The 27,410-nt window shown below is 39.2% G+C and overlaps 1 protein-coding gene across 6 annotated transcripts in view; it reads right to left on the bottom strand.

Annotated features, from left to right (window-relative positions):
• The window catches only part of HIPK3 (homeodomain interacting protein kinase 3), an 84,119-nt gene extending 61,437 nt beyond the window's left edge, over positions 1–22,682 (bottom strand). For 3 of the 6 annotated variants that reach the window (XM_040258974.1, XM_040258976.1, XM_040258979.1), the window contains exon 1: positions 22,149–22,682. The gene's annotated coding sequence lies outside the window, so the exon portion shown is untranslated. Of the gene's footprint in view, positions 1–21,276; positions 21,700–22,148 lie in introns of those variants that run through there. The other 3 variants (XM_040258975.1, XM_040258980.1, XM_040258978.1) reach the window with 3 other exon arrangements.
• Between the last annotated feature and the right edge of the window lie 4,728 nt (positions 22,683–27,410).

Raw genomic sequence — 27,410 nt, 5'->3', positions numbered from 1 at the left:
TCTCATGATGTCCTCTGCATATAAGTTAAATAAGCAGGATGACAATATACAGCCTCAACGTACTCCTTTCCCAATTTGGAACCAGTCTGTTGTTCCATGTCCAGTTCTAACTGTTGCTTCTTGACCTGCATACAGATTTCTCAGGATGCAGGTCAAGTGGTCTGGTATTCCTATCTCTTTAAGAATTTTCCACAGTTTGTTGTGATCCACACAGTCAGTGGCACCCCACTCCAGTACTCTTGCCTGGAAAATCCCATGGATGGAGGAGCCTGGTGGGCTGCAGTCCATGGGGTCGCTGAGAGTCAGACATGACTCAGTGACTTCACTTTCACTTTTCACTTTCATGCACCAGAGAAGGAAATGGCAACCCACTCCAGTGTTCTTGCCTGGAGAATCCAAGGGACGGGGGAGCCTGGTGGGCTGCCGTCCATGGGGTCGCACAGAGTCGGACACGACTGAAGCAACTTAGCAGCAGCAGCAGCACACAGTCAAAGGCTTTGACATAGTTAATAAAGCAGAAGTAGATGTTTTTCTGGAACTCTCTTGCTTTTTCTATGATCCAACCGGATGTTGGCAATTTGATCTCTGGTTTCTCTGGCTTTTCTAAATCCAGCTTGAACATCTGGAAGTTCACGGTTCACGTACTGCTGAAGCCTGGCTTGGAGACTTTTGAGCATTACTTTGCTAGCGTGTGACATGAGCAAAGCCAAGAAGAACCAAAGAGCTTCTTGATGAAAGTGAAAGAGGAGAATGAAAAAGTTGGCTTAAAGCTCAACATTCATAAAACTACGATCATGGCATCCAGTCCCATCACTTCATGGCAAATAGATGGGAAAACAATGGCAACAGTGAGAGATTTTATTTGGGGGGGCTCCAAAATCACTGCAGATGGTGACTGCAGCCATGAAATTAAAAGACACTTGCTCCTTTGAAGAAAAGTTACTGACCAACCTAGACAGCATATGAAAAAGCAGAGACATTACTTTGCCAACAATGGTCCGTCTAGTCATTTTCCAGTAGTCATGTATGGATATGAGGTGGACTATAAAAAAAAAGCTGAGCACCGAGGAATTGATGCTTTTGAACTGTGGTGCTGGAGAAGACTTGAGAGTCCCTTGGACCACAAGAAGATCAAACTAGGCAATCCTAAAAGAAATCAGTCCTGCATACTCATTGGAAGGACTGATGATGAAGCTAAAACTCCAATACTTTGGCCATCTGATGTGAAGAACTGACTTGTTGGAAATGACCCTGATACTGGGAAAGATTGAAGGCAGGAGGAGAAGGGAACAACAGAGGATGAGATGGTTAGATGGCATCACCAACTCGATGGACACGAGTTTGAGCAGGCTCCGGGAGCTGGTGATGCACAGGGAAGCAGGGAAGCCTGGCGTGCTGCAATCCATGGGGTTGCAAAGAGTTGGACACAACTGAGTGACTAAACTGAACTGAACATGGACAACAGCTGAAAGCCAGATAATTTACCTAGAGATATTAAAGAAACTAATGCAATTTCTGAATCCAGCTGTCACTACTTTTCCTTTTCCAACATGCCAAGCCAGAAGGCAAACAATCAGCTTAATCCAAGGGCCAACTAAAGGAAGCTTAAAAAAGTAATTACCTCTCACCAACCACTGTGCTCTGGGGTACCAATCTCAAAAAGAATTTTAGGAAATTCTTTCTAAAACACAAGGTAGAAGTGGCACATAATTTACACAGCTCATAAGAAAAAGGGGGGAGGGGGCAATGCTGGAGATAGTTCTTATAATAATTTATAATATAATAAACAAGAAAGGAACTCTAAATTACTAATCAAACTGACCACAAGTATTAATTATTTCCCTTCTCCCACCCGCCATCACATTAACTCATAACCTGAGAGGAAGGAGTCTCTCATCCTTGGTGTTCATGAATTTTACTGAGTATAGTCGTTACTCCCAGAAGCTGCTTAAGTTCCAAACACTGATTTAGTTCACTACTATTTCCTATTATTTTTCATTGCGATACATACTGTAACACCTCTGCAGCTGCATTTCATAAACTCTGTCATTTGTTCTTACCATCTGACTAAGAAATGGAAGTTTTTAAATACTACCCTTTTGAAAGCTGAAGCTACCTGTACAGGCACTCTGAGGACAGTCAAGCCTTAATGGTAGAGCAACCATTAAGCTTCCATCCCTCAGGTTTAATAACATCAGGTACTTTAATAGGCCTTATTTTCCCACTCCTCTAAAAAAAATTTTAAGACTCATGTGATATCTATCTAAATTCTTCATGTCCTTTTACAATTACCGAAACAGCAATGTAACCAATGGTGATAACCAAACCACCACTAACCATAAAGAGATGGTTTCTTTTTTCTTATAATAATACATTATAATATAATAATATTCTTATACAGTATCAGATCTTCTGAAAAGGGAGGGAGGGAGCAGAGATAGAAATACTCTGACTATCTTGCATGCTTATGTCACTTCAGTCATGTCTGACTCTTCACAACTCAATGGACTGTACCCCTTAGCCTCCTCTGACCATGGGATTCTCCAGGCAAGAATACTGGAGTGGGTTGCCATGTCCTCCTCCAGGGGATCTTCCCGACCCAGGAATCAAACCCGTGTCTCCTGAGTCTCCTGCACTGCAGGTGGATTCTTTACCCACTGAGCCAATATGAAAATTCTGGGTCATTTTCTGCCAAACTTAAACATGGTACTATGTAATCAGGTTTTTATTTAAAATATTCTATCAAAAATATATTTAATAAAGATAATAATGCCTTGCATTCTCCTTACTCAACTTTCTTCTTCTACTTGTTCAAACTTCATTTTTTTCCCTTAAACTGTGGTAAAATATACAGATATAGCATAAAATTTACCATTTTTCAGTGTACAGCTCAGTGGCATTAAAGTTATCCCCACTATTGGGCAACCATCACCATCACCCATATCCAGAACTTTTTTCCCTCTTCCAAACTAAAATTCTACCCATTAAACAACTGTCCATTGTCCCCTCTCACTAGCCCATGGCAACCAGCATTCTATACTCTACATCTACAATTGTGACTACCCTAAGTACCTCACATGAGTTTAGTTATACGTTTATCCTTTTATGACTGGTTTATTCCACTTAGCATAATGTCTTTGAGGTTCATCCATGTTGCAGCATGTGTCAGAATCTTCTTTTTAAAGCTAAGTAATACCCCACTGAATGTCTATGTCACATTTTTATCCATTCAGGCATCTAAAGATACATGGGTTGCTTCTACCTTTCAACTACTGTGAATATGCTGCTGTGAACATGGATGTACAAACATCTCTGCAAGACTTTGTTATCGAAGTCTTATACTACTTCTGCATTCTTCACAAAGTCTAGCACAGAGTTAAACGAATAAAGACTCAAGGTGTTCTACAGTTTCAAATATTTTCACTTATTTTTTTATGATATTGCAAACACTAGATTTATCACAACTCTAATTTTTGTATTAATGACTCTGATTCATAAGGTCTGACAAAGAGATCAAAGGAGACAAAAGGCTTCAAGGTAACAATACTGTCTCTAATCTAGTTTCATGTAAATAATAAATTGTTCCAGTTTGGTTTATCCACAGACTAAAAGTTTTGTTTTCATAAATATACTTGGAAAAGGTTTCCATTTTTTTTCCATTTTTAAAATATTTTCAGGTACATGAATATTTGGGGGCATAAAAAATATTAAGACATCAATAAAGTTTCATTCAGAATCATTTTTATGATATTTGTAACTGGACACCATGTAATGAATATCAGAACTTCATTTCCATTTCAACTAAGAATTTGTCAACATTTTATTGAGGGATAAAAGGACATTTTTCTTAAGAGCTTTGAAGTTGAAGGACAAGATATCAAACATAGAGAAGAATGCTAAAAACAAGTATCACACGACTTGACTTACAGTGACTGAAAAAAGCTATTAACTGCACAACTATTTATTATTGTAATGCCACTTTAACCATTTTACCTTGGATTAGCTCATAAATATAACTTTAAAATTAATATTAGTTTATTGTATAGATTTTCTAAAACATCACCCCCTGAAATAATTATGATACCACAAATGAAAACCTTTCCAAACACTGTATTATTTGGGCGGAAGTTTGAATTCCTGTTAACGGACCTAATTGTCAACATATATTTCAAATGATAAATGAGTTGATTATCTATGAGAGTATTTTAATGTCTAAAAAACTCACAGAGATTAATTAATTCACATGTATCCGGAGAAAAACATGGCCCCAAAAGATATACGCATCCCGGTGTTCACTGCAGCACTGTTTACAATGGCCAAGACACGGAAACAACCTAAATGTCCATCTACAGGAAAGGACAGAGAGGACGTGGTGTACACACACACACACACACACACACCCCCCACACTGCGCGCGCACACACACACCCACCCCACCCCCGGAATACTACTCAGTCGGTAAAAAGAATGAAATAAGGCCGTTTGCAGCAACATAGATGGATCGAGAGAGAGTCATACTGAGTCAAGTAAGTCATACAGAGAAGGAAAAACATCACATCTCATCCCTTATATGTGGAATCTAAAAAGAAATGATACAAATGAACTTACTTACAAAACAGAAAGAGACTCACAGAAAACTAACTCATGGTTGCCAGGGGGAAGGGACAGTTAGGGACTTTGGGAAGGTCATGTACACACTGCTATATTTAAAGTGGATAACCAACAAAAACCTATTGTTTAGCACATGGAACTCTGCTCAATGTTATGTGCCAGCCTGGATGGGAAGGGAGTCTGGGGGAGAATGTATACATGACTATGTGTGGCTGAGACCCTTCACTGTTCACCTGAAACTATCACAATGTTGTTAATTGGCTATACCCCAATACAAAATATTTTTGGTGTTTTAAAAAAATAAGCAGGTAAAAGCACCAATCAAACAAACAAAAACAGGTAAAATAATGTTCTCTACTGCACAGGAACAAAATTTTGAAGCAACCTAATTGTCAGAAAAGGAATGGATATAGTTGTTTTGACTTTTTCATACAACACACAACTATGGCTTATAGAACAATCATCATTTATTTCTGTACTGCAAAAAGAAAACAATTATAAGGTTAAGACACTAATTAAGATATTATCACAATTTCCAAGATGTTAAAACGTGTGGAAAATTGTGCATGTTAGAATTAAAGACATGCAGCAAAGTGAATTAATGTAAATTACACATATCAACATGGATAAATCTCAGAACAATGTAAAACAAGAAACAAGTTTCAGAAGAATATGTATTATTTATTTAAAGTCAATAGCAAACAAACTTATATTGTGTTTTTAGATACATTAAGTATGTGGCAAAAGTATAAAATCATGCACAGAAATTATAAACAAGCCAAGAAGAAAGGGAAAAGGAGAGACTTCAACTGCAGGAACTATTTTGTACCCAGGTGGCAGCTGCAAAGGAACTGGTTCTCTTACTCTCTATACTTTCATAGCCTACATTTACATTAATTTTTAAATATAGAAGGAAAAAAATATACCAGACAAGAGGATATTCTCTTTAAGAGCTAGATAAATATAACCATTTTAGATATATTTTATTAGCTTATTCAGTCAGCCATACACTATTTCATCCCATTCTTTCAATTTTTAAATTTTTTTTTCAATTCAAATCAAGTAAAAATATTTAGGAGGAGGAAGATTTAACAATGAAGCATGTTTTTTCATCAATGAGCTCCTTCTAGGAAAAGGCAAACACATGTATACATATAACTATATTACTAATGAGGGCAGTAACAAAGATATATGGTGCACACAGGTAGCGAAAAAAGGGGGATGATTTAACTAACATATGCCTGAAAGAACACAGGATTCACTAAGAAGTTAACCTTAGCTAAATTTTGAAGGATGATGGAAAGAAGTCTGCTACTTAGGAAGGATATTCCAATAGCACAACCAATAGCACATATAAGAGAAGAAACTAATGAAAAATATGACACATTGGCTTTGTGTGGCTAGAACAGGGGTCCACAAATTACAGTTAGCCAAATTCAACCCAGACTATTTTTGTATGGCCCACAAGCTAAGAATGTCTTTTATATTTTTAAAGGTTTAAAAAAAAAAGAAAAAATGCATGCAACTGGGATCATATGCCACTTGCAAAGCCTAAAATATTTCCCATCAAGCCCTTTAAGAAATTTGCCAACCTCTGCTCTAAAATATACTTGCTGCCAGGGGCAGCTGGAGAAAAAGATTCTCTTGAGTAGAAGAAAGACAACTTTAAAAAGAAAAATCACAAAGAACTTCATCTTCCATACTAAGAAGCTATGGGTGATGAGGTGTCTCTGAAATGTTTTAAACAGGAAATCAATATAATCATATTTGCATTTTTTAAAATCTTATTTGTATTTTAGAAAGATAACGCAGGAAGATTTGTGAACAATAAACTGGAAAGAGACGGTAATGGAAATAACAGTTGAAAGACTACCCTAATAATCCAGATAATAGCTGATCAGTCTGAGCAAAGGGAGAAGTAATGGAATGAGAGAGTACCGATTACCAACAGTGATAGGTGAGTAGGAGATAAAAGCCACAGAACTTGGTGAGGAATGAAGGAAGTGTCACAATCATGCTTCTGACTTGAAAAAATGATAACCAAATGTGAACAAAAAAATTCTTTTAAAGGAGAAATGAGAGAGGAAAAACTGAATTCAGTTTTAGATATGCTGAGTTTGAGGTATCTTATCACTGAGCCCAATTAAATGCAGATTCTTACAAAAAGGCCTCCATTCATTTGAATAGTTTACTTAGGAAGCTATCCCATGGGGCACAAGTAAGCGACATGGGATAATTAGTCAGGAAAGAGGGAAAAGCAATAAATGTAAAGGAATGATGGAATTAAAAATTAACTACTTGGCAACAACCATAATAATTGATTCAAACAAGAATTATCAATGGGTGCAAAAACTAGTGGGTAAGAAAAAGAATGAATATATATATAACTGAATCACTTTGCTGTATACCTTAAACTAACACAATGCTGTAAATCAACTATACTCCAATAAAATTAAAAAAAAAAAAAAAGGTGAAAGTTTCAAGAATAACAGGATATTATTCTTGGGAGACAATTCACCATGGATCTCTCATGCTTCTCCGTGTCTTGTAAGCAGGGACACTGAATGCCTTTGTTTTGGAGTCTTTTCTCAAGGATATTTGTATACTGAAAGCCTTGGAAGGTAGAGATAGCCTCTTCCTGAACAAAGGTCAGGTTGCTTCATGCCAAGATAATGACTCCCTCCTGCGTGCATGTCAGGGGGGTTCACTGCCCCTTACAAAAGATTTGAGTTTTCCAAACCTGGGGTGCCACTCCTGCAGCGCAACTCCTCTTGTGCCTGAGTCACCTGGCCCTGTTTGCATCACCCTGTGGGAACTGAGCTGGAGAAACAAAGGAAATACTGACCCGCTGACTACTACTATTGCTCAGTAAGAAATAAGAAAGTCCTTTATCTCTTACCTCAGAGTTTGTCTTCTGCAGCAGCCATTCCTAATCTGTTAGTTTGCAAGACCTTTCATAGTTCTTAACAATCATACATTTCACTGTGCTACTTCTAAGCACAAGAACGAATATCCAAGTTGACGGCCATTCTACAAAATAACTACCAGTATTTTCAAAATGTCAATATCAGGAAACAACACAAAGACTGAGAAACTTTCCAGATTACAGAAAATATAAACGTAAAACAAAACAGCCTTTGCTTTTATGGAAGAGAAATTAGGGGTATATGGACATTAAGTCTGCAAGGTACTCTCAAAGTGTTCAGGGGAAAAAAAAAAAAACAGATATAGAGAGGAAAAGGTAAATGCAAATGGGGTAAAAGTGTTAACATTTGAAGCATCCAGGTGAAAAAATACACAGGAATTCTTTGTACTATTCTTGCAAATTTTCTGTAGGTCTGAATTTTTGTCAAGTGACAATGTTTTTCTTGCACAAGGCTGCTCTTCAAGCATTACTCATTTGAAAACGAACTGCTGAATATCTTAGGTATGGCCTCAGTTCAGTTCAGTTCAGTCACTCAGTTGTGTCCGACTCTTTGTGACCCCATGAATTGCAGCACGCCAGGCCTCCCTGTCCATCACCAACTCCCCAAGTTTACCCAGACTCACGTCCATCGAGTCAGTAATGCCATCCAGCCATCTCATCCTGTCGTCCCCTTCTCCTCCTGCCTCCAATCCCTCCCAGCATCGAGTCTTTTCCAATGAGTCAACTCTTCGCATGAGGTGGCCAAAGTATTGGAGCTTCAGCTTCAGCATCAATCCTTCCAATGAACACCCAGGACTGATCTCCTTTAGGATGGACTGGTTGGATGTCCTTGTAGTCCAAGGGACTCTCAAGAGTCTTCTCCAATACCACAGTTCAAAAGCATCAATTCGTCGGCGCTCAGCTTTCTTCACAGTTCAACTCTCACATCCATACATGACCACTGGAAAAACCATAGCCTTGACTAGACGGACCTTAGTCGGCAAAGTAATGTCTCTGTTTTTGAATATACTACTATCTAGGTTGCTCATAACTTTCCTTCCAAGAAGTAAGCGTCTTTTAATTTCATGGCTGCAATCACCATCTGCAGTGATTTTGGAGCCCCCCAAAATAAACTCTGCCACTGTTTCCACTGTTTCCCCATCTATCTGCCATGAAGTGATGGGACCGGATGCCATGATCTTAGTTTTCTGAATGTTGAGCTTTAAGCCAACTTTTTCACTCTCCTCTTTCACTTTCATCAAGAGGTTTTTTAGTTCCTCTTCACTTTCTGCCATAAGGGTGGTGTCATCTGCATATCTGAGGTTATTGATATTTCTCCCGGCAACCTTGATTCCAGCTTATGCTTCTTCCAGCCCAGCGTTTCTCATGATGTACTCTGCATAGAAGTTAAATAAGCAAGGTGACAATATACAGCCTTGACATACTCCTTTTCCTATTTGGAATCAGTCTATTATTCCATGTCCAGTTTTAACTGTTGCTTCCTGACCTGCATACAGATTCCTCAAGAGGCAGGTCAGGTGGTCTGGTATTCCCGTCTCTTTCAGAATTTTCCACAGTTTATTGTGATCCACACAGTCAAAGGCTTTGGCATAGTCAATAAAGCAGAAATAGATGTTTTTCTGGAACTCTCTTGCTTTTTTGATGATCCAGTGGATGCTGGCAATTTGATCTCTGGTTCCTCTGCCTTTTCTAAAACCAGCTTGAACATCTGGAAGTTCACGGTTCATGTATTGCTGAAGCCTGGCTTGGAGAATTTTGAGCATCACTTTATTAGCGTATGGCCTAGATCACCTAGAATTGTCAGGCACAGAGTAAGTCCCTGGGATCATGTGCTCCCGTTAATAAAAAAAAGTATTCATAAGCAGTGACAGGAAATCTTTTCATTAAAATATATTACTTAATTCACACTTGCTTTTGAAGCTTTGGATCATTATGTAATTTCTTCAATCAATAGAGACTAAAACTAGTATTTCACTATGTGGTCCAATAAATTGACAATATAAGAGTTTTTTTATTCTTGAAAGACAGAGAACCTTAGTACTAGCCTAAACAAGGTTCTACAACAGGAATCAGAAAATGAAACTATATGACTAGCAATATTTAGTCAATAAAAAGTAGTACCTAGTCACGCTTTCCTTTTTCAATTACTTTGTTTAAAGTACATATTTATAAAAAACAAAACAGCAAGTCTTCTTAGAAATAAAAGACAGGGTATGCCAGAAAGTAAGTTTTTAGTGTGAATAGTAAGTTTAACTCTTCACTGGGCATTTTTAATATCTATATTATTAAACAGGTCACTGTATCTATTATATCCAGGACTTTACTGATACTAAAATATTGCATGGAAGAAACCGCATATACATGAACCACTTCAAACTGTAAAGCTTCATAAAATAAACCTGCTGTCTCAGGTACCTACAAAACATTTATTTGAAAACACTAAAGTCTTGGGTATTTTCCAGCAGTATTGTGAACAAAGCATCTAGGGAATGTGTTGACTATAACACAAATCAGCATGTTAAATAACAAGCTTCATCTGACTTAGCAAAACATTCCAACTTTTGGAACAGAAAGTGATCCGTTGGACATTTCAAAGCTGCTAGAATTCACCCTGCCAATACAAGTCTTTAGAAAGGCTAGAAGAGAGTTAATGAAAAACAGTATTTAAGAACTACATTTTCTAAAGCATATAATTCTCTAGATTTTTTTGAAGCTATGTAAAAATCAAAACTCAGAAATAGAAATATTGACAGAAAAGTTGACTGAAAATGAAAAGTTGCTGTGAAGAACTCTTTTTATTGAAATAAACTTAAGATTCATAATTCAAATCTAGTTTATAAAACAAATACAAAAGAAAATTTCCTTAAATTCATCACATAATATCTACCAATGCCAGTACTTACCAATGGATTATTAGAAAAATTAAACAGCCTTACATCTTTAGGTTATGAATAACTCCCTTCTAGAAAGCCAAATGAACTGTCTTCTACTTTGTAGGAAAGTCTGTCCCAAAAGAATCACTACAAAATTTTTATTTCTTATTAAAACAAAAATCCATGTAACCAACCGTTAAAGCATGAATATCTCCTAACCGAAAACACCTCTGAAACAATTCAGAGGAAGCTGAATCATAGATTAATAATTTGATCAAACATCCACTGCTGATCAAGCAATATAAGGAAAAAAAAATGCTGCTGACAAGTTAAGATTTTTAAAAAAGATGAGTTCAAAGTTCTAAATGAACATTTAAAGAATTAAAGGTCAAGTTCTACAAAAAATTTTTAAATTATGGGCTATGCTAAATAAACAATTTTAAGATTCTCCTTCTACACAGTGTTCTTCATAAATAACTAGGAGATCACTCAAGAGTTACATATACTACAAGAGCTGAAAGTCTAAAAGCTAGTGTGAAGTGAGAACGGTAGTGCCCACCACCATGCACACACTAATAACAGTTCTGCATTTCTAAGAGCTGAAGAGACAAGTATTTACAGTTGCATGAGCTTGATTTTAGTACTTCTGGTTTTGAAAAATCTTTATGGAAGACATTTTAGGGCTTGAAAAAATAAACTGGAACAAAAAAGTCAATTCCTTGTTCTTTCCAAATTATGTCAAGACCCTGTATGTTCTTGATGCGATCTACACTGCCAAATTCGTAATTTTTTCTCTCCCTTCAATTATGTTCTCTCTCTTCATAGCTGGTTGCCAGATAAGCCATTTTACAGAAAAGTCCTTTTTGAGGAATTTAGTGAAGTACCTTCAAAAACCTTTCTAAGTAAAGAAACTTTACTTTCGAATTTTAAATGTCATATACATCTTGTGAAGATGATCTTTCACAACGGCGTCAGGAAATCCTGCGCTCCTGGAACCTCTATGGCATCAAACGAGAAACAATAGAAGGAACAGAAACGAGACTATATTAAGGAAAACAAAGATCTCACTCTTATTCTCACGACAAATTTGAGGAAGAGGACAGGGCAGAAATTTACAATGGATATCCTTAAGAAAGCCAGAAAAAAAACTAAAGAACAAAGGAATTCATAAAGCCCTACAGAGGAAAAACAATCAGCTTCTCAAAAGTACTCTTAGAGGACTGCTGAATTCTTAGAAACTATTACAACTGCTTCTGTTTGGCTCTGACTGCCTCTAACCATTAACTTCTTAAAGTGACACGTTGTTGGGTTGCATGTAATAAGCTGTGAACTAAAACTGCAGATTTATATCCATTTAGCAAGGGTCACATAAACATTTATTTCTTCCACAACAAGCTCACAGAAACACTGAAAAAAATCTGCTATATCAGTGTAAAAAGCCATGCTGTCATATAGGATACCATACAATTATATGTATCAGAATTATAATGATAAGAAAAACTCAAGATTTATCTGGCTAAAGAGTTTTCTTAACAACACTAATGCATTAAAAGATAAAAACACGATTAAGAAAGTTTAACTCAAAAAAATTTTAATTCAAAGAAACAGACTCACAAATATAACAGACTTGTGATTGTTAAGTGGGCAGGGGCAATGAATTGAGAGTGGGGACTGCAGTGCAAACTATTATACATAGAACTGGTAAACAGAAAGGTCCTACTATATACCACAGGGTATACAGTATACTCAATATCTATATTCAACATCCTATAATAAATCATAATGGAAAATATGAAAAATGATATACATATGTATATATATATGTATAAACAAATCATTTTGCTATACATCAGAAATTAACACAACACTGTTAATCAACTATACTTCAATAAATTTTTTAAAAAAGAAAGTAATTGAGATTGAAATTGCCTGTAATATCTAACACATTTTTTCCTAAATAATTTATTTTATTTATTTTTGGCTGTGCTGAAGTGAGCAGGGGCTACTCTCCTTTGCACTGGGCAAGCTTCTATTTGCAGTGGCTTTTGTTGTGGAGTACAGGTTTGAGGAAAGCTGGCTTCCATGGTTGCAGCACGTGGGCTCAAAAGTTGCATTTCCCAAGCTCTAGAGCACAGGCTCAATAGCTGTGGCCAAGGTGCTGAGTTGCTCTGCTGCATGTGGGATCTTCCTGGATCAGGGATCAAACTTGAGTCTCCTGTATAGGTGCACAGATTCTTTACCACTGAGCCACCAGGAAAGCCCCTAATTTTTAATTCAAAATTAAGGCTAGCTACTGATTCCATGGCATAAAACAAAAACACACTAAATCATTTAAAAATGGCCACAAAGTAGTTATAGCTTATTGATGAGAAATTTATCCTCCAGATAATAACTAAAAATTTCTTATTGGCCAAAACTGACCTCATGCCATTTTTCAGGCAATTGTGTAAGAGGCCAGATAGAATCTCATATGTAAAACTAATGATTCCATATTAACTATACATGATGACTATGCCAAAATGATCATATCACAACGTTATGACTTAAATGTTATTTATTCATAGAAGCCTTGCAAATCCAAGAGTAAAAATTATCACTAAGCCTTATCGTTACTTGAAATCAGATGTCTAGAATAAGTGGACTAATCTGTGAAATTTAACATTTTGCATAAAAACATTTCCTTCAGTCATTCTAATGTATGTTTTACTACATGCTTATAATCGTAATACATGTATAACCTGATGTCAATTTGTTCTCTTTACTCTTATTTTAAACAGCAGCATAATATTCTACCACATATGCATATCGTAAGTTGCTAGACTGCTTTTTTCCCAGTTTTTTCACATTTATAAAGTTGTAAATAATATTTTCATATAGTTTTTATACATACTTTATTTTCTTAATATGGATTTCCAAAAAGGAGACTTGATAAAAACTGAAAGATGTTGTTTTGCAAAGCAGTTATGGCTGTTTGTCTTGTTTTTAGTATTATTTTTTTAATACACTCATCAGAAAAAATAATAGTTTAAGACTTTAAGTTTCAAACATTAAAACCACAACAGAAAATAAATATGAATACCAAAAAGGAAATACAGAAAAAGGAACAAATTTGGAAGTAAGATTATTAATTCAGTTTGAGCTACCTGTACAGGAAAAATAGGGAGTTCAGGAGACAATTCAGAAGATGAGCTACAAGAAGCTCAGAACTGAATAGTGACTGGATGTAATCATCTGGAGAAATACACAAACCACGAATAAAAGAAAACTACTGGAGAGCTTAGCGGGACTAACTTCACCAGAGTGGCATGGACAGAGAGCTATACTGTCAAGTAGAGGCTGCTGCTGCTGCTGCTGCTGCTGCTAAGCTGCTTCAGTCGTGTCCGACTCTGTGCAACCCCATGGACGGCAGCCCACCAGGCTCCCTCATCCTTGGGATTCTCCAGGCAAGAACACTGGAGTGGGTTGCCAGTTCCTTCTCCAATGCATGAAAGTGAGAAGTGAAAGTGAAGTCGCTCAGTCGCATCCAACTCCTAGCGACCCCATGGACTGCAAGTAGAGGCTAGCGTACACATTAAGAAATGTGGAAGAAATAGAGTAGGGAAGATAGGTCTGCAGACCTTTGGAGGCACAATTAAAAGATGCTTGTTTAAGGTTGAAGAAAAGGGGTCAAGAAAAAGAAGGAAACTGAAGTTACTGGATAGGTTCAAGATGCTGAAAAACATTTTAGGATGAAATCGACAAAAAAGAACAGGGAGTATCTTGGAGGAAAAGAGGTATTTCTTTTCTTGAGAGAGTAGTGGAAAAACAAAATGGGTGACAGCAGAAGTTAAACTCGGAAGCAAAGGGTTGGAAATCTGGAAGAAGTTGATGTCTGTTGACCTCTACCTAAGAAACAAACTCATTTGCTAGAATTAAGGAGGTGAGGGGAAAAATAGTGTTTTGAGAAGTCAAATGGGTCTTTGATACATTCACAATTGCTTGGCCAGGTACCAGTCAAGCTACTCAATAAAGTATGCCAGTATTTGACTACTTTTATGATTTATGACTACTTTTATTGGAGGAGATGGCAACCCATCCTAGTACTCTAGGCTAGAAAAATCCCATGGACAGAGGAGCCTGGTTGGCTACAGTCCATAGGGTCGCAAAAGTCAGAGACGACTGAGCGACTTCACTATCACACTATCAATGATAATTATATTTGATTTCCCAATGTCAAGCAGGCAGTTGAAGAGATATAAAAACCTTTGAGACATGGTCTCTGACCAAAGAACAGTTTAGATATGATTTTATATTTTTTTAATGTAACCTTTCCCCTACAATGGAATATATTATTTTACAAAAATAGGTTATAAATTGAGATATTTTATTTTCTTCCAATCAGATTAATAGGAAACAATTTCAAGCTAGATATAGCTGCAGGTATGAGATATTTTAAAAGTCATTTTGCAAGTTTCAAAGTAGCCACTAGAAATACTTCCAGCACTGTCACACTAGGCTTAGGGCAACTGACAAGGCAAGCATTGCAACTATTTTCTACTCAAAAGCTATTAGGAAACCAATTATGTTATAGTCCCTAACACTCTGAGTAGGTTCCCATACAGAAAACAATTTTAGAGAATTCCCTGGTGGTCCAGGGGTTAGGACTCACAACTTTCACTGTGGGGGCCTGGGTTCAGTCCTTGGTAGGGGAACTAAGATCCTGCAAGATGTACAGTGTGGCCAAAAAGAAAAAGAATTCCATTTTAAATACACATGTATAAGATATCAAAATGTTACCAAATTGTCAAAGTTCATAAGAATTTATCATACGCTATTGTAATAGCAGAAACACAATATAACACTTGCCTTTTGCATGATTGTTAAAAGGACTTCAACATAAGACAGACTTGATTTACACAAATTAAGTACACAAATAATATCCCTTCTGAAGAGTGGTTTTAAAATGAGTTATAGCCAGAAATTTCAATATTTTTAAAAGTACCTTAAAATGAAGTTCTATCTATACCCAGTTTTCACCTGTTTTCTTCCCACAGATGGCATAAGAATGAGATCTGGAGAGCCCTACTCCAAACAGAAAGTAATAATATAATTAGAAGAGGCAATCCTATAATAACTTTCTCAGGCAATACAAGAATTGGGCAAGTCCAGAAGAAACCACTAGAGAATAAGAGAATGAAATTAACCGTATTTGAGAAATGACGCTCTCCTTCACTTAAATTAACATATGTATGTCTCCATAAGGCAATAAAGGCAATTACACTACTCAACCGCTTCCCTGGTGGCTCAATGATAAACAATCCGCCTGCCAATACAGGAGACGCAGATTTAATACCTAGGTTGGGAAGATTCCCTGGATAAGGAAACGAGAATCCACTCCTGTATTCCTGCCCGGAAAATCCCACAGAGAGAGAAACCTGGTAGGCTACAGTTCACAGGTCACAAAATAGTTGGACACGACTTAGCGACTAAATAACACAACACATCTCTATTAGGCAATATACGGCTATTACACTACTAAATTGGCTAGACTTGATGGAAAGATTATCACAAAAATAAAATTCATAGCATATACTTTCTCAAAGCAGAGATTATCATGTCTTACTCTTCATCCATAGACAGTAATTTGCAGTTAATGGGCACTCAAACATGTACTAGATAACGTTCATATACTTATTTATCATTGTTTTACCTATCATAATAAAATTTCATTTATTTGTGGTCAGAGTCAATGATCCAGCTACAAAAAAATATTTAAAGCATACTAACTGGATTAAAAACCCAATACTTTTGAACCCAATACTATTCTTATCTAACTTAAAATACAAAACTATAACTAATATACTATAGAGATACCTGTATTGTCTCCACTGAGACTGGCCCAAAACATGTTTTGTTTTGAGAATGTAGTGAAACACAGCATCATAGCTATCGGCTATCTAGCACATAACCTCTAATTTTCATTGTGGTTTTATGTCACTGTACCCTATTTAATCTCATTAAAAGTTACAATAAATTACAGATTTAAAGTCCTCAGAAGTATTATACTCTAAAAAAAAATGTCTCTAGAAAGTCAGGTTCAATTTTCAATGTTATCAGTCCATCTAACTTATTAACTATGTAAGACTGAGCATTATTTATCTAAAGTAGTATAGTTTACCAGACCTACAAGACTCTTGATGTATTATTAAACAGATAACACACAGTCAATATATACGGTAATGAAGTTTTTACGCCTTTAAAATAATTGCTTTATAGAGGAGGAAACATTTTTAAACAAGTTATTTTCTGCAAAGTTTACCTTCTGTTTTTCAAAAACTGTAACATATTTTATTTATGAACAATATGCAACAAAGCAGGAAGAAGTTGAAGAGTTTGAAGTTAATATAAATGCTTTTTTAGTAAATCAAACACTTTTTAAAATTTCTAAAATGGATTAATTGGCTAGTCAAATACTAGCCAATTAATTAGCCAAGCTTTATATTTTCTATCAAATCCTAAAGACAATTTCCTTGGTAATTCGTGTGTAATCAAATATAATTTATAATAAATGATTACAAAATTTTAAAGGAGGGAGAGAGTGATTCAGTCTGCTGATTTGATTATTTCAATATCTATCAAACTTAAAACAATTTTTTTCCAATTAGAAAAGGTACTCCAGCATTAATAAAAACTAAAATACATGAAAAAGAACTAAATCTGACCACCCCTGGCAATCTCTTATTTTCAATGTGACCAAAGAGTTATACTAAATAACCAGTTTTTCACAACTTGGATCCTCACTTCCCTAGTGGCTCAGACTGTAAAGAGACTGCCTGCATTGCGGGAGGTCCAGGTTCGATTCCCTCTGGAGAAGGAAATGGCAACCCACTCCAGTATTCTTGCCTGGAAAATACAATGGATGGAGGAGACTGGCAGAGTACAGTTCATGAGGTCGCAGAATCGGACACAAGTGAGCAACTTCACTTCACTTAGATCAAGGAAAAAGGTACAGTTCAGAGAAGCCAAGTACTATTTTTCCCTAGTCCACAAACCTCTACTTCTTTTAGGTGTAACCACCTTTCCATTTAACAACACACACACACACACACACACACAGAAAGACAAAGCAAGAAAGAAAATGCAACACCAAAAAGTATCTGGAAGTCTAATCTTTAAAAGAGATGTTCCTCTTAGAATGTAAAAATGAACTGTGTAACAAAGAAGCCTGTGTTTCGTAAAACCTAAATTCGCATATTAAGTGCACTTCAGTTTTATTTTTAAGGGTCTCCAAAAACTAAAAATATTATTCCCATAAATCAAACTCATCAGAATGACAATATGTTCTGTTCTCGTCACACCTCTAATTTCAAGATAGGCCTGTAACATGTTCTTTTTTTTTTATTGTATACAAAGTTTATCTTCCCTAAATTATACTTTAAGGAAACTAAATTGGGGGCTGGGGAGGATTTAAAAACTGGTCAAGGATGATAAACATATTATTTCACAAGAATGATCATTCGGCAGGTGCCAATGCCATATTCATAATCTTTCCTCCAAGCTACCACAATATTTCATTGCCTTTACAACTAAGAGAACTCTGGTTTCTAGCAACTTGAACATTTAAAACAGATTTCTTAAGTCTCTCAAATCCAATGAAACCCAGGCCTCACCATCACCCCCACCACAGCCCAGCTTCCTCTGAAGCATCTCCCCTCTACCTTCCCTTCCCCTCAGTCTCCCTGAGGAGTGAAAAATGCTCACTCAGAAAATTAGACCAATTGTTTGGATCAAAATAAAATGCACGTAAGGTAAAAAAATATTATCTTGGTTTGTTTCATTCCAAAGACTTTTGCATTAGAAAAAGACAGCTTTCAAAGAAAAAGAAGACAGCTTTCTTGCCATTAACTACTAAATATGAAAGACAAAGTAAATCAGCTTAGTGTCGTAACTGTCCACAAACTATAAATGCCACCCTAAAAATACAGTATTTCCAATACTCATCCAGTTCTCTTAACTCCCACAGCAGTGGTGAGAGCAGCTCTAGCGCCCTAGCACTCAGTGGTGTGCTTCAGAACCGAGACAACATGTTGCCTCTGTGTAGTCGCACATGGCCCAAGTAGCAACTGTGGAGAACAGCCTGATCCGCCAAATTGGTCAAGGTCTAATTCGACAAATATTCGGGTAAAATGTGTAACATACATCCTCCAAATATCTGTTCTGGCTTGACAGTGATTACGATTTTTAAAAAAGGACAGCTGTGACAAAGCTTCAGAAGCAGCACACTAATATTAAACTGTTCTGCCCCCAAATCACTCTTAATTATATCAATCCAACTAAAAGGAGTGGACTTTGGCTAATCCTAAAATCCTCCACTAATTTAAAACTTCTATTCCAAATCTATAGCCCTATATTCAACTTATATTGTATGCTTTAACGTATTAGACAACTATATATATATATATATGCATGTGTGTGTATATATATAAATTTTTTAAGCAGCTGAATCCAGAATCAGAAAGGACATTTCAAATAACTCATTTAGACTTACATTCACATTACACAGAAAAGGTTATACCCACCACAAAGCTTTCAGCAAGTGGGGGAGGTGGGAGGGGGCACACGAGGGAACAGGGAGGGGCTCTTTTAAAATAAAATACACTGATAGGTTCCTTGATTTTTACAAAGTTCTAGGGTTTGTCATCAAAAGTAACTTCCAAGTTAAACATATCACACTGGGAGTCTCAACTTCAGACATTAGGAAACTAGGACAGCTGCAAACAAAGAAATTTCACATAGGTTTCTTTCGGTACCAACAATATAATCATGCAGCAAAGCATCTTATGTCCTTTAATAGTTAAGAAGCAAAAATAATTCTGGACAGATTCTTTAAATGTGGAAAAATTCAAAGGTCCTTAAAACACCCTTAAATCTAAATATTGCCATGATACTTTCATCTCCAAATTCAAACATAAGTAAAGTTACGATGGAAACTATGTATTTTTAAAGACTCTGAATTAACTAACCACCAATAATGCAATTCTAATCTACCATATCATCACATTAAGAAAATCAACGTCAAAAGTTACCAGAATAAATCATTCTAACATTCAAATGGAAACACTCAAACAAGTATTCCATTCAATGGATGTGAAATAGGATTGGGAAACAGCATTTTAGCACTCTGAAATTTACATTTTCTTCATCTGTCCTTCCATAGAGATGCCCTCAATGCTGATATATCAAATATTTAAAACAAAGCTCAATGAAAAAGTTCACTTGACAGCTGCTGCTATTTTAAGGTGCAAGAAAAAAAAAGGGGGGGTGGGGCTTTCAATAATCTGCATTCAACAAATACTTATGTGCCCTGCCTTACTAGCTACAGAAACCCACCTCTGTAATTTGCACCTTGTTTTATGATACCCATGACAGAACATCCAAAAAATTAAAATAGTATGATCTGAAGCTTCTTTTCAAGCATGTTTACAAGAAGAATTATTCCATAAAAATCATCCACTTTTATGTGACTCTAAAACTCCATGCCCAGAAGCCAATGACTGGTTTATAAGCAAGATAATGACAAGTTCAATGGAAAAGGTATTATGACAATAAACTAAGACTGGCTCACCAGGTTATGATCTGCTTGCCTAATATGTATGTTTAGCTACTATAGTCAGCAGTGTCCAAATATAAATCTGAAACATTTAATGCTGGCTCTGTTCTAGAGTTCAAGCTCATTTTATCTTTCTAAAACATAGGTTTAAGCTAAGGCTCTCCACAAAAATTTTTTAAATATAATCCCTAGAGTATAAAAAATTAAGGAACAAATTAAATTATTCAATTTTTCCCATAAATACAAAAAAGAAACGCACACAATGAAATATCCAAAATATCAAATGTATCAGCACATCTTTACCTTTACACAAATTAAAAACGTTTCAAAAATATGAAAAAAAAATAAACCTCAACCATCGTATTTCACAAACAAGAGTACCCTATACTTCACGAATACACCCATAACTATACCAAGAAACAGTTTGTTGATTAAAAAGCATGGAACTTTACCTGGTTGGTACATCTCAATTACTCTTAAGTGGCATGAAGGCATGAGGTAACCAACAAAACTATAAAAACTATTTTTTTAAGAAAACAAAAAGGGTCGGTCTTATTTTGTTTACTTAAATCCTAAGTTTAATCATGACCTATCAAAATCTTATCATGGCTCATTGTATAAAATTAGCACCGCACTTGCAAGCATAAGCAGAATTTAGACTTATCAAACATATGGTGAGGCTTGCCTAGCTTCTGAAAAATTGAGAATGCAGGATTAAAATGTTTTTAGTTGGGTAACAAAACTCACCGATCCTGCTTAAAAGTTCTCATCAAAAATTTGATTAAGAGAACCTCTTAAAATTTTAAAGCGCCCAGTAATTAAAACTTGGAAATAAACGGAAACGGTTTAAATATAAACCCTTCATCTTCAGAAGCTACAGCTAAGAGGCAAATACCTAAAATAGAAAATAATTATAATAATCACAAAACTACTAAACAGAGGCACAGGCTGGTTTACCAGCTAACTTTTCTGGCCCTAGACCAGAGAGACATCAAAGTTGACAATGGAATCAACCATGAGCTTTGCCTGTAAACTGGACGATAATCTGAAAAACTCTGTTGCTAACAGAAGCTCCTTTTAATAAGAAGCAGCGACTGACAGGTGGAAAAATACATTCTAACAGGGCAGCAAGAGATTGTGAAAACACGGTTCAAGGACTGAACGTGTTGTGACTGCTCTGTAACAGGTCCAAGGTAATTTACGCACACACCCTTCAGCGCAATTCCTCAAGCAGAGATAAGATTGGGAAACAACAGGCTTCGCCGAGAGCTACATACCATGTTAAAACAGCCGTCTCCCTCTCGACAGGAAAACAGACATTCTCTCCTCCGAAGTCTTTCCGCGAGTTCTCCCAGCGCCGCGAAGGGAAGCGGGCGGCCGCCACCGTAACGAGAGACGCCGGCAACAGACCCGCCGCGCGGCCGCCACGCCTTCCTCCGGCCGCGGCGGGGGACGCGGAGCGGCGGATCACATTTCTCCTCCCCAACAATCACACGCACTCACGTCCCTCGAGTTGACACCCTCCGGACCCGCCGCCCGACGACGCTGGGGACTGGGCCACAAAGCCAGGGACGCAGCCATCGGCCGCGGCGCTCAAGTTGCGTGCGTGCGTGTGTTTGTGTTTGTTCCCCTTAATGAAAGACAAGAGGTCTCCGTAGTGACGGCCCAGGCTGCGGGGAGGGAAGAGCCCCCCCCACCCCCGCCACCAGTGGGACTAAACAAAACTTCGGTTGCTGGGAAGAGCCGTTGCGCAACCCTGGCAGGGGGCGGCGGGGGCCGCCGGGCCCAGCCCCAGCGCGGCTTCCCGGAGGCTGCGCCACCGCGCGCAGGAACCGCGCGCAGGAACCACGCGCGGCCCCCCGCGTCCGGCGGCCTCGGGCCTGGGGCGCCTCGGCCTCGAGGGAGACGGCTGGATCCGCCACCCCAAGGGGGCCTGGCGGAAACGCGGAGCACGAGCGCACAGGAGATGCGGATCCGGGTGCGGACCGCGCGACGGGTGCGGACCGCTCAGGGGGCGTCGGGCCCAGGGAGGGTCTGGAGGAGGGGCCCGCTGGCCCTCCGAACGCAGGCGCGGCTGGTGAAGCCGTTCCCCCCGCCACCGCCAACCCCCGCCCCGGGGTGGGGGCGCCCCCTTACCCTAGTCCCTTACCTTCCTAGAGGCCTGCGCTCTCCCCTCTTCGGGCGGCCGCAGCCCTGAGCATGTCCGGGGTGGGTGCGGGGCCGTGCCGGGGACAGGGAGCCAAGCGCTTCAGCAGGCGGCACCACCCAGCCCGGGCTCAGCCCCTCTCCGCGGACGCTGCCATCTTGTCCTGGCGGCTGAGAGGAAACGGCGAAACACCCTCCCCCGACCACTGCTGCTGCTGCTGCTGCTCTGGCTGCTGAGCGCCGGGCCCGTTTCCCTCATCTTCCTTCCCGGGGGTTTGGGGTGGGGACGGTTCGGCTGGGGTGAGGGTTGGTGAGACGCCGGCCGGCCGACCTCCGATTGCTGGGGGGCCTACGGACGGCGCAGCGTGCGGGGCCCGCGGCGGTTGGGGCCCATTCCTGACGCCCCCGCCGAGACTGGAGGAGAAGGAAGACAGCCCGGGGCGGCGGCGACGGCGGGGCCCGGGGCTCGGCCTCCTCTGGTCGCCGCGCTGCCGGGAGTCGTCACCGAGGCGGCTGCCGCCGGCCGCCCCAGTCTCGGGCCCCTCCTCCGCGCCCGCCGGCCTCAAGTCGCCGCCTCCGCAGCGCCACCGCCCGCCCGGCCGCTCTGCGCGCCGAGCCCCGGCGGCCCCGCTCGGGTCGGGCCGCGGCGCCTCCGCAAAGCCCCTCCCCGGGGCCCGCCCGCCCGCGGCCGCGCCCTTGTAGCTTCTAGCCCGCCTGGCGGCCGGATAGAGCCCGATCCGGAGCTGCCCGACGCCAGCACCCCCTCTACTGTTCTGAACCTCATTCTTGGGCCCACTCCGCCAAAAATCTATTTTTTAAAAGGTCCTAATGCCAAAGAAAAGATGAAAATGCGGAAGCGCATTTTACAGGCCTTTCGAGATCCCGTAATCATAGTTTCCCCTGCCACCCCTTTCGGATCTGTTTCTTGGCGGGGTTTTTTTTTTTTTTTAAGATTTAATAATAAGGAAGGGGGAAATGCTTGAAATGAACAATCCCAGTCTGAATAGGTTCTTCCCGCTCCGCCATCCCAAAGCGTCAAGAGAATTGTAAAATCAGGTTAAACAACGAGGAAAAGACCCTCGTGGAAATTCTCCAAAAGCATCGCTACGGTCCGAACCCCCGTAAATAAGTTCACCCACCTCTGCGTTGATAATTCTCCATCAAGGCAGTCAGTTCCTCTCCCAGAAACTAGTTATCTCCCTCTTGGAGACTAGGAAATCAACAGAATGGCCCTTCTAGGATGGTTCCATCCTAGAACCATAGAATTTTATAGATGAAAGAACCTTAAGAGAGCCTTGGTCCAAACTCTTTTTAAGTAGGGCAAGGATTCAAAGAAGTTTAAGTGACCTACCCAAGATTATCCAGCCGAGTCCTGGTCTGTACTCCCTCGCTTCTTTTCCTTATTGAACAACTGACCTTAAAGGTATCATTCAGAGTTAATCTTTTTAAATGTTCATTTCCTCTGTTTCTTTTTATCCTGAATTAGTGTTTATGAGAACACCTTTCTCTGAAGTGTGGAAGGGCCCTCTCTTTGTTCCCTTCATAATCACTAGGAGGATTGACTCTACCACACAAGGATTTATCCCCAGATGTATGCTCTTGCAGTAACTGAGGCAGGGCAAGGGGAGTGGCAACTTGCAGCCTGACTTAACTCCACACCTTGACTCCCTGCTGCTTTTCCAACTGGGAGAAGAGTATTTTGAAGGATGCCTTTAAAAGAGAAAAGGATAGTATGCCCTGAGACGGTAGGAAATAACGTTTTGGAAACAGTTTTTAAGTTAGGGAGGATAACAAGTTGCAAAGGTTTCCAAAATAGAAAAACAAAACACTGACCGTCTCTCAGATAGCAGCATATTAGCCATTCCTTTTTACTTAGTATTTAGTTACTTCTGATTTTTTTAAAAAAGCAGTAGTCAAAAGAACCAAAAAAGGATAAAAGCATGACTCAAAGGAGAAAGTTACAATAATAGAAAAATCTATCAGTGAAACAAGAAAAATATTCCACTAGAACTTCAAACTTTCAGAATTCTTGCAAAACATTTCTCTGGGTCACTGCTAATGGGAGGCTTCTATTCTGTCTATTACAGCATTGCTACATCTATGAAGGAAGCTGAAAAGGGGAAAGATTTTTTTTTTCCTTTCTAGCCCTGTCACTGATACTCAGAATACTGTTAAGTTCAAGGAGCGGATCCTATCATTTAAAAAAGAAAAAATGATTGTTTTGTGAATGCCTATTACACTAGCTCATTTATAATAAGTCCTTAGTAAATGTAGCTGAATAAGTAAATGAACACTTAGTTTATATGTATTGTCTCTTAATCTCTTTACCTCCAGTCTCTCCCTCTCTTATCCATTCAGAACACCAGCCTCCATATAATTCTTCAAAGCCCCTGATTTAGCCAGTTCATGAAATTTGTTTTAGAAAATGGAAAGTGTCTCATAGAATTAAGTCCTTTTTAAAATGCAGACTACTAAATTGTACATGAAAAAAGTTTATGCATAAAAAGCTTATAGCCAAAAAATAATCTTTTTGTTCAAAAATATTGCTAAAAATTTTCATTCAAAACATCGCTTGCTCCTTGGCAGATAAGCTGTGACAAACCTAGACAACGTATTAAAAAGCAGAGACATCACTTTGTCAACAAGGGTCCATGTAGTCAAAGCTATTCTTAAAGAGGCGGAAATACCAGACTACCTTACCTGCCTCCTGAGAAACCTGTATGCAGGACAAGAAGCAACAGTAGAACTGGACATGGAACAACAGACTAGTTCCAAATTAGAAAAGGAGTCAAGGCCCTATGCTGCTTTAACTTCTATGCAGAGTACATCATGTGAAATGCTGGGCTGAATGAAGCACAAGTTGGAATCAAGATTGCAAGGAGAAATATCAACAACCTCAGATATGCAGATGATACCACCCTTATGGCAGAAAGTGAAGAGGAACTGAAGAGCCTCTTGAAGAAGGTGAAAGAGAGTGAAAAATGTGGCCTAAAACTCAACATTCAAAAAATGAAGATCATGGCATCAAGTCCCATTACTTTATGGCAAATAGATGGGGAAACAATGGAAATAGTGACTAGCTCTATTTTCTTGGGCTCCAAAATCACTGTGGACGATGACCAGCCATAAAATTAAAAGATGCTTGCTACGTGGAAAAAAGGCAATGACAAACCTAGACAGCGTATTTAAAAGCAGAGACATTACTTTGCCTTCAAAGGTCCTTATAGTCAAGTGATGGTTGCTCAGTCATATGGTCAAAGCTGTGGTTTTTCCAGTCGTCATGTACAGATGTGAAAGCTGGAAAATAAAAAAGGCTGAGCACCAAAGAATCGATACTTTTGAACTGTGGTGTTGGAGAAGACTCTTGAGAGTCCCTTGTATAGCAAGGAGATTAAATCCATCCTAAAGGAAATCAGTCCTGAATATTCATTGGAAGGACTGACGCTGAAGCTGAAGCTCCAGTACTTTGGCCACCTGACTCGAAGAGCCAACTCCTTGGAAAAGACCCTGATGCTGGGAAGGATTGAGGGCATGAGGAGAAGGGGGGCGACGGAGAATGAGATGGTTCGATGGCATCGTCGACTCAATGGGCATGAGTTTGAGCAAACTCTGGGATATAGTGAAGGACAGAGAAGCCTGGCGTGCTGCAGTCCATGAGGTCACAGTCAGACACAACTGAGTGACCGAACTCTGCTGAGAATACAGTGAGAATACACTGTATCTGAGAATACAGTGTGAAAAATGAGACATCATGTGAGCTTATATTCTCCCTAAAAGTTGGCTATCATACTAATAATTAGTAATAATAACAGTCAAAAAGAAAAGTACAGGACACAATGAGGGGCCAGAACAGGAACCTAATCAAATGTAGTGAAAGGGGCAAGCTATAGAAAGTCTGGTTCATTTATTATCCTCCAGGACTTGGTTAGTGGCACTACTGCTAAAGAATCTGCCTGCCCGTGCAAGAGACCCAAGAGATGCGAGTTCAACCCCTGGGTAGGGAAGATCTCCTGGAGTAGGAAATGGCAACCTGCCCCAGTATTCTTGCCTGGAAGGTTCCATGGACAGAGGAGCCTGGCTGGCAGGCTACAGTCCATGAGGCTACAGAGTCAGACATAATTGAGTTATTGAACACACAGGGCTCGGCTAAATACAATACTTACTTCCCTAGGGAATCCCCTGGCATCTCTGACCCAAATTTCCATATATCTTCCTCTGTAGCTTTTTTCTCAATTGCAATTTTATGTTTATTTTCTGATTGTTTGACTAACGTCTATCTCTTCCACCAGTATGAAAGCTCTGCAAAAGTAGGGAGGACATCTTTTTCTGGTACTCCATTGTATGCTCAGCACCAAGGCAGTGGTGCATAGTAGAGGATCAACAGGACTAGGTATGTACCTAGGGATACAGGGCCCAGTGCAAAGTGAAAAGGCTGGACCCCTTGTTCAAAATTATTAAGCATTTCAGGTTGGTGACAAAAGAGCATTAAACCAATCATTGTTGTTCAGTCTCTCAGTTATGTCCTACTCTTTGTGACCTCATGGACTGCAGCACACCGGTCTTCCCTGTCCTTCACTGTCTCTTGGAGTTAACTTTCTAAGCACAGGACTTTGTGCCAGTACACAGGCTGAATTAAAGTTAAGATCTAAAGGATATAGGAATTAGCCTAACAGAGAACACTTGAGAGAAGAAGATAAGATTCATGCAAAAGTCATAGGAAAAAAATGTGGTAGAGAGTAGAAATTTGAGAAACTGATTGTTTTTAGTCAGAGTGAGGATAAATCAGAAGCAGATAAGAGTACAGGGAGAAGCAAGATCCAGATTAGCATCTAGGACTTCATTCTGCTGGCAAAAGAAACTACTGAAGGATTTAACAGAGACACAGGCCTTCCCTGATAACTCAGTTGGTAAAGAATCCACCTGCAATGCAGGAGACCCCGGATTGATTCCTGGGTCAGGAAGATCCAATAGAGAAGGGATAGGCTACCCACTCCAGTGTTCTTGGGCTGCCCTTGTGCTTCAACTGGTAAAGAATCTGCCCGCAATGCGGGAGACCTGGATTCCATCCCTGGGTTGAGAAGATCCCCTGGAGAAGGGAAAGGCTACCCACTCCAGTGTTCTGTCCTGGAGAATTCCATGGACTGTATAGTTCGTGGGCTTACAAAGAGTCAGACACGACTGAGTGACTTTCACTTTCAGCATGATCAAAAAAGCCATTGGCTTTCTGTGTCAAATCCATCTGTTTCATTCACTTCTTTGCTTTTTT

This window comes from Oryx dammah, unplaced genomic scaffold, assembly GCF_014754425.2.
Source record: "Oryx dammah isolate SB20612 unplaced genomic scaffold, SCBI_Odam_1.1 HiC_scaffold_17, whole genome shotgun sequence".
In the NCBI taxonomy this organism is placed as follows: Eukaryota; Metazoa; Chordata; class Mammalia; order Artiodactyla; family Bovidae; genus Oryx; species Oryx dammah.
The sequence above is the reverse complement of the archived record's forward strand: the minus strand, read 5'-3'. Positions and strand labels throughout refer to the sequence as shown.